Source organism: Ceratotherium simum, chromosome 21, assembly GCF_057802395.1.
Source record: "Ceratotherium simum simum isolate JZ-2026a chromosome 21, ASM5780239v1, whole genome shotgun sequence".
Lineage (NCBI taxonomy): Eukaryota > Metazoa > Chordata > Mammalia > Perissodactyla > Rhinocerotidae > Ceratotherium > Ceratotherium simum.
In genome coordinates, this window is record NC_141920.1 from 43,120,088 (window position 1) to 43,132,411 (window position 12,324).

General features: G+C 43.1%; 1 pseudogene; it reads right to left on the reverse strand.

Moving 5' to 3' along the window:
• Nucleotides 1-10,854: 10,854 nt before the first annotated feature.
• LOC101401418 (large ribosomal subunit protein uL10 pseudogene) overlaps nucleotides 10,855-12,324 on the reverse strand; it is a 49,119-nt pseudogene continuing 47,649 nt past the window's right edge.

A 12,324-nucleotide genomic window follows, 5' to 3' on the forward strand; every position in this document is an offset into this window, starting at 1 on the left:
GCAGGCAGTGGCCTGGAAGTCACAGAGGGCGACCAGGGCGGAGTGATTTGCAGTAAGGCAGAAGCCTAGAAGCGCGAAAAGCTAGAACCCACCCTCATTCCCTGAAAAACAGAGGAGGAGGAAGAAGAGGGGGTCGCAGTAATTTAGGGGCAGAGCAAAAATCACAATCCTGGGGATCGGATTACCAAAAACACAGTTTTTCAGCCCTTAACAAGGACCTGGCTCTACCCTATGGTGCAGAAGTTAGCTCGTCCAATTTACAGAGCAAGCAACTGAGAAGATTAGCAGAGCTTGTTAGTGGGAAGCTGCGCTAGGGCTCTCTCCGCTACTCTAAAGCCAAAGAAGCAAGAGATAAAAATAAAAAGGGTACTGGATGTTTCAAATGCAGACAAGAATGGTTATACTGGCTGAAATAAGATCTTAATTGGACTTTTTTGCACTTATGTTACAGTTTAGTAGTTTGGTTTTAATCGTAAGGGAGTTAGGGGTGAGAACGACCGTCTCTTTAAGACTGAGTACCTCTGGTAGAAGTGATTCCCCCCACCCCCCCACCCCTCCAGTCCAGGAGAATAAATTCAGTCAGTCAGTCAATCACAATCACCCAGAAGGCCTCCTGTGAGCCACAGGGTTACCTGTGGGCCACATTAACCAAGGTATCAGCTCTGCCTTTCTCCTGCTGCCCCATTCAGAGCCGCTCAGCAAAAACACCCCACCCTACCCCAGCCCCAAGACCCCACCCTTCCTACCCCGCGTCCCGCGTCTGACAGGTGGGGGCGCGCAGGTTCACTGAATACGGTGCCCCGCCCTCAAGATTCACCTTGGCCTCCACGTCCCTAATAGAGCCAGGAAGGGATGCTCTGCCTTCACCCCAACCCCTCCGGGGACCCGGGAGCAGGCTGGCAGCGGCCACGGTTCAAATGAAGGGGGCAGGACCGGTTAGGAGGAGCTGCTCCTCCAGGAAGCCGAGCTGTAATGGAGCCGCAAGAAGTGGCGGCTGGTCTCCTGGGTTTGAGCCCAGCTCCAACACTAGCTTTGGGAGTCCTCCAGTCTGCACTGGGCGCCTCTGAGGCTTCTGCCTTAGTGCAAATCAGGAACAACTCCATGGAGATGGTTAATGCATTAAGTGAGATGATGTCTGCAAACATGTGACCCACTCAGACAAGGAATCATTATGTCATCAGCTTCCCTAGAACCCCGCGGCTAGCCTGGAATCAGCATTCCTTTTGTTTCCAGAGCCCTGAAAACCCTGGGTTTTCCCCACTTGCAGGCGCAGAGCTGTGTGCGGATTTCACCACCGGGCTGCGGGAAAACTAGGCGCGCCAGATTTTGGAGCGGCCCAGGCATGCGCCGTACGGCGGGCTGGTTTGAGGCGCCACCAGGGAGCCAGCGCGGCGCCCGCGCCGCCCCAGGCAGGGGCGGGGCCCGCCTTATACGGGCACTGCGAGGGGACAAACTGCGCGGGTCGCGCTCCCGGGGGCGTGGCCTGACACTCCACGGAGCCGCCACCACCTCTGCTCCTGGCCACCCTGCCCGGGACAGGGGCCCACACCCAGCAAAGCCAGCCCACTTCTTAAACACAGCAAATTAAACAAACTTGGTAGGAGGAGTTCCAGTTTACTAATTAAAGCGATTTTCTGTGCCTGGAGTTTTATTGATTGGGAGGTTTCATTCATTCATTCTTTCGTTAATTTATTTCCAACAGACTTCACATGCCTATAACCCCCCGGTCCTTCCATAACATTGCCGTTTGACACAAAACAGACCATCGCAGCCCCGCAGACACGTTAGACCCCAGACAGCGCGCCTGGAGCTTTTGAATAGGAGGCAGTAAGGCTTCAACTCACCTGGGCACGACGGAACACTTAGCCAGAAAATATTTCTAATAGAGAGTGAAGAAAGTTTCTAAAAGGGAGGATTAATTATAAGGGGCTGGCTCATCTTCTCAAACTTGAATGTGCATACTTTCAAGTGCTTTGCAAACTTAAACGCTTATACGAATCTTCTGGGGCTGTTGTAAAATTGCAGATTCTGATTCGGCAGGTCTGGAGTAAAGCCTGAGATGCTGCATTCCCAACAAGCTCTGGAATGTGGGTGCTGCCGGTCCGCGACCCACACTTAGAGGAGCGAGGGGTTAGTGATCTCTCAACAGTGTGGGAGCTTTGAAACACTGATAGTGAAAAGCACTCACAGATCTCAATCCGGAGTCCAAAGGATCAGTGGACAAAATTCAGGGGTCCGTATCAGTTATGTATCCCCGCCTAACAGGCCAAATTTTAGCGGCTTAAAACAAAAACCATTTGTTATTTCTCACAGTTCTGTGGGTTGCTGGTGTCACCTGGGCTAATGTATGGGGCTAGGGGTTGGAGTTTGGGCTCATTTGGGGTGACTGGGAATCCTGTACGTTTCTCTTTCACCCTCAAAAGGGTTAGACCAGGTCTCTGTTATGTATGGCAGCCTTTCTGGAGGGCACGCCCTATGAATGACTCTGTTGGAGGCGGGTTTGCTGACATCCCTCTGGAAGACAGTCAGCCCAGCATCAGTGTGGGAGGGGTCACCCACCAGGAGCGAGTACTCACGGAGGCCACTGAAGTTACAAATCCACCAGAAGGTCCATGAACTTGGATGAGAAAAAAAAAATTACATCTGTAATAGCATCTAAGTAAAATGTATTAATTTTAGTAATACCAGAGATAGTGACACCTCTAGCAATCACAGATATTTCCTTGTTAAATGATAATTGTTGCAACTTTCTTATTACTTTGAAATTTTGGTAGTCGTTAGACTGACACTAAATCTTATTTAATACAACCACACGTGTTACTCCATCACAAATTTACTTATATCTTGATAATTATATTTCATTATAATTGATTTTCCTTTTAGTCCCATGTATTTTGTTCAATGCATTTAAAAATGTTACTCTGAAAATGTTCCTTTCACCAGACAACCAAAAGTGTCCATAGCACAAAAAAGTGTAAGAAACCATAATTTAAAAATTCATTTGGATGAGTGAATGGCATTTCTATTTTCAAAAAAAGGTTGAATGGTGATGGAAAGGAGAACACATTCTGAGGCCTAGATTAAAAATGCAAATGGTATTAAACGAGAATGGATATATATATATATATATATTAACCCCATCACCAACAAAGCGCTTGTGTGTGTGTGTGTGTGTGTATTGGTTTTATTTTTTTTTTGCTTGTTTTGACATAGTTTATTTGGGTCTTCATTTATTGTTGAATTCTTTTTTTCCTGATTTTCAGCAGTGTCATTACTGCCAAATAGTTGTGAGTGATTTAAATTCCCTGAGTCTGATCTTCTTCATTTCATAGTAAGATAGCACTGGAATAGAATATTCACTCCTCCTCAAAATATTTGAATTATCTTGAAATACCATTATCGGGAAAAAAAACACTATATCACTATCAGCTGTGTATACAGCTGTGTATTTTTTCCCCATCCTCTAAGGAATAAAACTGATTTACTCTCTCACAAACACGACTTGTACAAAGCCTTGATAAACAGCAGACTGGCACACTCAAATTGAAACATAGGATACAACTGACATCTCAGAAACCCATCTGTTTTCCTATGTTCTAGAAGTACCGCCCTCAAGCATTACATCACACAGTATACTTAATATCTCCTTGCGGGGGTGCCTTACACCGTGGGACTTAAGTGGAATTTAGGAGGTATGCGGTGAGCCAATAAACAAAAATGAGTGTTCTCCTGGTTTTCAAACAAGTGCATAATAGTATCACAGACAGAAATAATAGACATCAAATCCAAACCCAGCACCATTTTCATGTTCTAAGTCACAAAATTTAAAGGTAAATTTAGGATCTTCTAAAATACTATACGTTAAAAGCAGAGATAATTTGAAAAAGTGTACTTTGGGGCCTAACAGTGAAACCTGAGCTCCAAAGTAACAGTAAAGATAATCACAAAAGTCATACATAGTAATTTTGCTACAAAGCTATAAGCAGGTAGCCATGAATGCCAGCTTCCTTTTACAGCAGAGGTGAATGAAGAAATCACAGCAAATTCAATTTAATCAAAACCATCACCCTAAATCATAGTCATTTTATACACTAAGATGAAAAAGATTGTTTTCAATTGCATATAGCTATACCTATGGTCACAAATAGTTCAGAACTGATGGACTTGTAGAGTGTGTGGTAGCATTTCAACTTCTTCTGAGTGAGAAACCACTTTTAGCTGAAGGGATGGGGAAAGGTTTTGTGGATGAATTCATTTTACAGATGGGCTTTGCAGGAGGGATGGAATTTGAACCCCAAGATGGGTGAGGAGCTGACTTCTGAGGCAGAGGAAATACCTTGAACAAATGTTCAGAGTTAGGAAAGCAGGGTCCTGCCCTGGAATAGTGAGAAAGCCTCTTTGCCTAGAACAGAGTGTGGAGAGGTTTAAAGACAGTTATAAATTCTTCCCTCCCTGTACTCATACGATGTCACTTTGCAGCAACCCTCAATCAAGGGTGGAGTCGGTTTCTCCACCTCTTTAATGCGGTCGGCCTTGTAACTTGCTTTGGCCCATGGAATGCAGCAGAATTGACTTTGCTTTTTCGAAACCTAGGCCTCAAAAGGTCTTGCATGTTTCCACTCTCTCTCCAGGAACCCTGCTGCTGTCACGTGAGTAAGCCCAGCCTATTCTGCTGAATGATGGTGTGACCCAGGCAAACCCAGTGCCACAGCCAATAGCCAGCCAACCGCCAGACCCTGTCCAGACCAGCAGAACCACCAAGCTGACTTCTAGACTGAAGGGGATCAGAATATGCCACCCCAAAATGTGCCACTTTTGTGTAAGAATTATTTTAAACTGAAGGCAATTAAGAAGAAGTAAACACAGAAAGCTCTCTTTGCCTTCTCCCATCTGCCTAAAAGCAGGACACAAATTTCCTTTTGTGAAGGTGTTCCTCCTCCCCTCTCCCATAGCTGGAGAAGAACAGCCTTTATTTCTGGAGACAGAAAGTCAGCAAATTTTACTAAAATAACCCTTATCTTCCATTAGTTTCCCATATATATTTGCCTTTCCACAGTTTACTGCCCCTAGAAGCCCAAACTCCTTCTCCTTTGTTTAGTCACTTCTCCACAATATATCACCCGGGCCTAACCGCTTTTTGGGGTTTTCATTTCCTTTCTGTGATGCCTTCCATGTGCATATGAAATAAACTCCTTCTCCTGTTAATCTGTCTTTTGTCAGTTTAATTCACACACTGAGGTAGAAAATTTAGGAGGGTAGAGGAAAAGGTTTTTTTCTTCCCTGTCAAGATTCATAAGCAATAAACCAATGGTTGTTGTTTAAGCCATTTGGTTTAGGGTACGTGTGTGTTATTGCTTGCATCCAAATACATCCTATCTTATATAATGAGAAAAGTTTGAGATGCATATGGCAATTCAGGACTCTTTTTAATCAAATAGACATATGAGTGACATAAACACTTGTGAGTTGGGGCCCTAATTAAGGGCTTTTGGAGTTGTAGTTCGGAGCTGAAAGAGTCTTCATGGTCATTTCTCAGATTACACATGAGGAGACCAAGGCTCAGACAGGCGACGTGACTGTGGACACCACTTTCCTTACCACCCACCCCCCTCGATGGAACTTAAATCAACGGAGCAGATTCAAGGAAGCATGAACGCTCTCTGAACACATTGTCTGCATTCCCACCACCACACTTTTGCTTCAGCCGTGCATCTGGCAGGACTACCTCCTCCTCTCCTCCTCTCCTCCAACCAGTTCTTCCTTTGAGTTCTACTGTCCCTAGTCTTCCCCCCCTGCACCAGCTCACAGCACTCACTCCCTCTTCCGAAAGCTTTGTAGCATGGTTGCCACCTCTCACTTGTTACTCATTGGAGAGTTTTAAACCTTAGTTTTCTGTGCCTCTATTCCAACCAGATTATAAATCCTTTAAAGGTAAAGAGCAGATCTGATAGTTCTCTGTACTCCCAGTAGTGCCAGGTTGGTAAATGTTGAAGGTGACATTAGCAAAACCGATAAAATCATTACACTATTGGCCAGTATATAAATATGAATTTCTATGTGATGATTCTTTGGCACATTTTGTTCTTTTTTGTTCCTCTAACCAGGTCGTAACATAAAGGTTATGCCATTTGTTACTGTCAAGCTTAATTAAGCCCATTATAATTCATTAATCCCTGTGCTTGCTTTGTAATTAACATCGATTAACACAAACAAGTACAAAATAGGCCATCAGTACTTTCCAGAAGTGCTGATTACAATTATATTGGTAATTCAATACAGTATAGAGGATGACGGGATATTAATTTGCACTCTCTTTACATAGGGAGACAAACGCTACTGTGCAAAACTAAGCCTAGAAATAAAATACTTTGTTCATTGGATTCACCTGATTAAACCTTCACCCTGTTAACCCACTCCATGACTATTTAAACCTTGGGTAGGAATACTGAGGGCACAGCTCCAAGTAATTTGCTTCACTGCTTCCCTGCACTGAAAGAGGGAAGCGTTTCAAGCTGACAGATGGATGGTGGAAGGTCCAGTCACAGCAAAGCAGCCCCCAAGGCTCATAACAGACAGTAATGGGACCAAGATTGCATTTTGTGGTTCTGGGATAAGTCCAGGGTTTGACGGCAGCAGGTTGAAGATGCGCAACAATGAGCGCCCAGAGGCATTGGATCCACAAATCTGAGTGACTAATTACCTGAGAATAAACTCTATCTGCCTACTCAAAAAATAAAAAACAAAAACAAACAATCTCTACATTCCAATATATTCGAGATTGTGTTTAAGTTCCCTTCCTCCCTGAACTCAGAGGTCAGGGCCATGATCTTGACGTCCATGTTAAGGGGAGTCCACTGTGCTCGCATGTGACCACGGTCGATTGCCAGTGGGGATGGGCACACTTTTGAACTTTTGCATGTTTCTAGGAATAAAGTTGGGATGCTTAGGACCTGCAGCAGTTTTTAATTCTGTATAAAATAAGTAAGCACTCCAGGGAAGGATTAATAGAATTGATGTCACTCAAATCAATTGGTCCTGCACAGATGACTTGATAATGAGGCCATGGAGTTCTTACGGTTCTGTTCCTGCTCCAGAAAGTATGCTATGGAAATCATTCACATCCTCTAAAAGGAGTGCTTAGAGAAAAATCTGCCAGGTGAAAAAATATGGAGAAATTTGCTGAAGGTCATACAGCTTCTAAGTATTGAACTTGGTATCTGAACCTAAATGTGTGTGTCCTCAGAGCTAGGCCTTCTCTTTTGACCCCCTTCTCCCCAGCAGAGGATGAGTCAGAGAAAGTGCTGGAAGTGGAGAAGCATATGTCAGAAGCAGAACTGAATAAAGAGATAGGAAAAAAAAACCCACACAAACATACATTGATACAAAGGATCAGCCTTAAGCAAGACTGTGACATTGGTGACATTTGTCTTTGGTGTCCACAGTCTGCTGCCTGCCGTTATCAAAAATCATATCCAGGGTCTTATATTAATCCAACACGGTTGTAGAGAATCATTTAATCCTCTCTCCTCCAGCATCCTCTCTCTCTCTCATAACTATAACACTTTTTTTCTTCTTCATCTATTTTTTAAAATAAGATATAAAATACATTCAGTTGGGTGCATAAAGTATACAAATCTTAAGTGTACAGCTCAATGAATTGTTCCATGTATATACATCCATGTAACTACCACCCAGATGAGATTCAGCACATTTCCACCATCCCAGAAACCTCCCTCGAGCTACAGCCTTTTTATTTGAAAGTCAGGTTTATTGAGGGACCATTTTCACATAGTAATATTCACTCTTTTTAGTAGGCAGTTCTATGAGTTTGACAAATGCATATAGTTGTGTGGCCACCAATGCAATCAAGATGTAGAACTGTGTCAGTACTCTCCCGAAAAGATTCATGTCTGCCCCTATGTAGTAAACCCTCCCTCCATTTCCAAGCCCTGGCAACCACTGGTCTGTATTCTATCCCTGCACTTTATCTTTTCCAGAATCTCATATAAGTGGAATCTTACGGCATGAGTCTGACTTCTCTCACTTATATAATACATTTGAGATTCATTCATGTAGTTGTATGTATCAACAGTCATTCCTTTTTATTCCTGAGTAGTACTTAATTATACCACAGTCTGTTTATTCATTCATCAGTTAAAAGACATTTGTGTTTTTTCCAGTTTTTGAAAATTATGAATAGAGCCACTATAAATGTTCACATACAGGTTTTGTGTGAATCTAAGTTTTCATTTCGTTTTGGTAAAAACCCAGGAAATGGATTTCTTGGTCCGTGTCAGGGTCACGTTGAACCTTATTTTTTTAAAAAAGGCCAAACTGTTTTCCAGAGTCCTTGTACCATTTTGCACTCCCATCAGCAGTGTATGAGACTTTCAGTTGCTCCATATTCTCACCAACACTTGGCATTGCCGGTTTTTGTTTTTTTTTTTTAAGTTTTCTCACTAGGTGCGTGGCACAGATTTTTGAAGTTGAGCAAACATGTTCGTAGAGCTTATTGCTATATTCAGAGGAGACTTAAAATCAATCTTAAACATCTATCTATGTGAGAGCTACTTGGCTGTGTACTAATTAGGCAGTTCATATTAATTATCCTGACTGGAGTTACTTGACTCATTCAGTCCAATTTTGATTAGTTGTCTATATATCTCAAGCATTGATGTCAATTTCCGTAGCACACCTGTTGAAGGCGAGAGTCCTGTATCTTACCTGCAGCTGCCCTACACATTATGCCTAAAGGTTATAGCTCCTCACTTCCTTTTGGCATCTTTAAAACACCCAACAACCTACCTCTAATCACCTTGTTTAGGTGTGTTTTCTGTACCCAGTAAATGAAACACCCCTCCAGCTTCTGCTTTCAAGAATATATATATCAAAAACATTCTAAGCTAGAGGATGGGGAAAAAAAATGCTTCATTGCAGTAAACAAATTGTCACACTCAAGGGATTGCTAGAGAATTCAATCACCTTCCTGCTCTACCCTTAATATGCATGGGGCCATACATTGTTATTCTCTAGAAGTAACCGCTGCCGATTTTTCTGACTTGGGCAGAAAACACCTCTAGTCAGAACCTGTTCCTCTCGGATTTGTCATACAAACTCCTTCCTGGCCTGTTGCTGCTCTCTCGATTTCATTGCTAATGCCTTGTTCATTCGCATCCATCTGCCCCATCTGCTGGTTCTAATGGTCTGCTGTCAGCAATTAGGCTGTGAGGCATGTGCCATCTCCTTGCATTACTCATGTCCCTCCTCCCCCCGCCCCAGCTATTTCCATCTTTCTGCCTTCTCTCCAAACACAGAAACACGCCAGTCAACCTCAGCTGCATCTTTTCAATTTTCTAAATTTTATTACTTATTTTAAGTTGATGGTACATGCACAAAGGATAAATTCAAAAGGTACAAAAGGGCACAGAGCTAGAAGTCTCTTCCATTCTCCTTCTCAGTTCCCCAGTTGCCTTGCTCAGAGGCAACTACTGTCACCAGTATCTTGTGCCCTTCCAGAAAGAGACAGTCGCTACATCAACAAACATACAATCTAGATATTTTTATTCTTTGCAGAAATGGTGACAAGCTATAACACCTTTTTGCACCTTGCTTTTTTCACAAAATATATATCTTGTAAAGCATTTCATCTCAGCATACCTGCATATACTACTGAGTGTACTTCACTAGATTTGCCTCATTCTTTTAAAGAGTTGTTTGATATTCAATGTTGTGTGTATACTATGATTTACATTACCAAAATCTTTTTTAAAATATCTAAAATGACTTAGTAGCTTAAACAAGATAGAAGTTGATATCATGAAAAAGATGAGCAGAGTAAGGTGGCTCAGGTATTGGTAGCTACAGTCTCAAAGACTGAAGATCTTTCTATCTTGTTGTTTCTCTGTTCTTAGCACATGGATTTCTCCTTGTGTTTTAAGGTTGCTTAAGCTCTAGCCTTCACTTTTGCATTCCAGCCTGAAGATCAGCATGTTCCCTCTCAAGAAGGGCACTTCCCAGCTCACAAAGTCCTTTAAGTTATATCCCATCTTCCAAAACCTAGTCACAAAGCCATGTGTAGCTGCAAGGGGGAATGGGAAATGTAGTCACAACCCAGGGAGCCTGTTGAAATTTTGGGGTTCTATTTAGAAATAAGGAGGAGAGAATGGATATTGGGGTACAACAATTAGTTTCTGTTCCAGAATTGTTGCAGTCATTTTGCTCTTAGATACAAAGCTGAAATAGAGATTTTTGTGAATGTTCCATTTCTGGAAGATCTGGGATGGTCTACAGAATTTCTGGATCACAGGGTGTGTGTATATTTTTATTTTCATGGTTATTACCAATTGCCATCCATTGACGAGGTAACAATTCATACCTGTACCAACATTATATGGCAGTGCCTGTTTGCCCATACCCTCAAAAGTCCCAAGTGTGCTTCTATTTTTTGATTTTTTTGGTCCTTACTGATATTATAGCTAAAACACAGTATCCCAAATTGTTTTACTTGGACTTAATAGGACTTTTTCTTATTTTTGATGAAAGTGAGTAGTTTTTCAAATGTCTGGGAACCATTTGTATTTCCTTAAGGGATTTTTTTGTGTGTGTGTGAGGAAGATCAGCCCTGAGCTCACATCTGCCAATCTTCCTTTTTTTTTTTTTTTTTTGCTGAGCGAGATCTGAACCCGCAAACCCCAGGCCGGAGCACCGAACTCGGGGCTGCTGGAGCGGAGCGCGCCCACTTAACTGCTTGCGCCACTGGGCCAGCCCCCCATTAACGGATTTTTTAAAAGAGAAGTAAGCCTTTCTTTCTTTGTTTCACAAATAACGCTGACTGACTTGGTTGCTTTTTGGTGGTTAGTCAAAGAGGCCAAATCCCGTCCCCTCGTCCCCCTCGTCCGACTCTTCCTTTGCTTCAGCCTTGGCTGGAGCTGCAGCGGCAGCAGAAGCAGCTGTAGGGCAGCCGCGATGGGGGCAGCCTCCAATGCAAATGCATCAGCCAGGAGGCCTTGTCCTTTTCAGCAAGTGGAAAGGTGTAGCCAGTATCCACAGACAGAGCCAGGCCCGGCTTGTACCCACTGATGATAGAATGGGGTACAGACGCAACAGGTGGGTAACCAATCTCAGACATATGCTGGTAACATGGCAGACACCCTCCGGGAAGTGAGAATTCAGTTTCCCCCGTGATGTCAAGCACTCCGGGGTTATAGAGGCTGCCGCTGACAAACACCTGCTGGATGATCAGCCGGAGGGAGAAGGGGAAGATGTTCATTACCTTCAGCAGCGTCACTGCAGTGGCCCCCACTTGGTCTCCAGTCTTAACCAGCTGCCAGATTTCACTCAGGATTTCAATGGTGACATTTTTATGTAAATTTATCCCTTTTTAAAAATTGCTGCTGGGTTTTGTGACATTCTTAGGAAGGCATTTCCCATACCAAAATTATAAAATAAATTATTTCATGGTTTTCTTTTTCATAGTAATAATAATTACAAAGAGGCTCCAACTTGATTTATTTTAACATGACTTCTGGTTACCCTGGCCCCTGACCCATCCATCTTCCCCCATTGATTTGATAGCTTGGCTGCATCCTAAAGGGAGGCAGCAGTTCTTTTTCACTTGAAGTGAGTACAGCTTAATTCCACTTTCTATTTCGTATATCCTGTACTGTCATTGATATTATTCAATGCATTTTGGAGTTACGTATTGCAGTTGTATCCAATTTGCCAGCGAGGAGAGTTAAGCACTGAGAGATTCAAGCATTCACACTCATCCGCTCACAGCCTAGATACTGAACCATATAGTGATAAACCACAGGGAGTTGTTGGGGAAGGAATTCAGGCTTTGGAGGTTGTTATGGGCTGGCTTGTGTTCTCCTCAAATTCATATTGAATGAAGTCCTAACTCTCCGTACCTCAGAATGTGACTGAATTTAGAGATAGGGTCTTTAAAGAGGTAACTAAGCTAAATTGAGGTCATATGGGTGGGCCTTAACCCAATATGACTGGTGTCCCCGTAAGAAAAGGAAATTAAGACACAGATGCGTGGAGAGAAGACCACGTGAAGACACAGGGAGAAGGTGGCCATCTAGAAGCCAAAGAGAGAGGCCTGAGAAGAAACCAACCCTGCAGACACTTTGATCTCAGAATTCTAGCCTCCAGAAGTGCGAGAAAATAAATTTCTGGTGTTTAAGACACCCAGTCTGTGGACCCTTGTTATGGCAGCCCTAGCAGACTAATACAGAGGCACACAGACCTGGCTGAATCAATTAGGGGTCTTTGGTTGCAAGTCTTAGAAGTTTATTCAGATCTACTGTCTTGGGTCGTGTT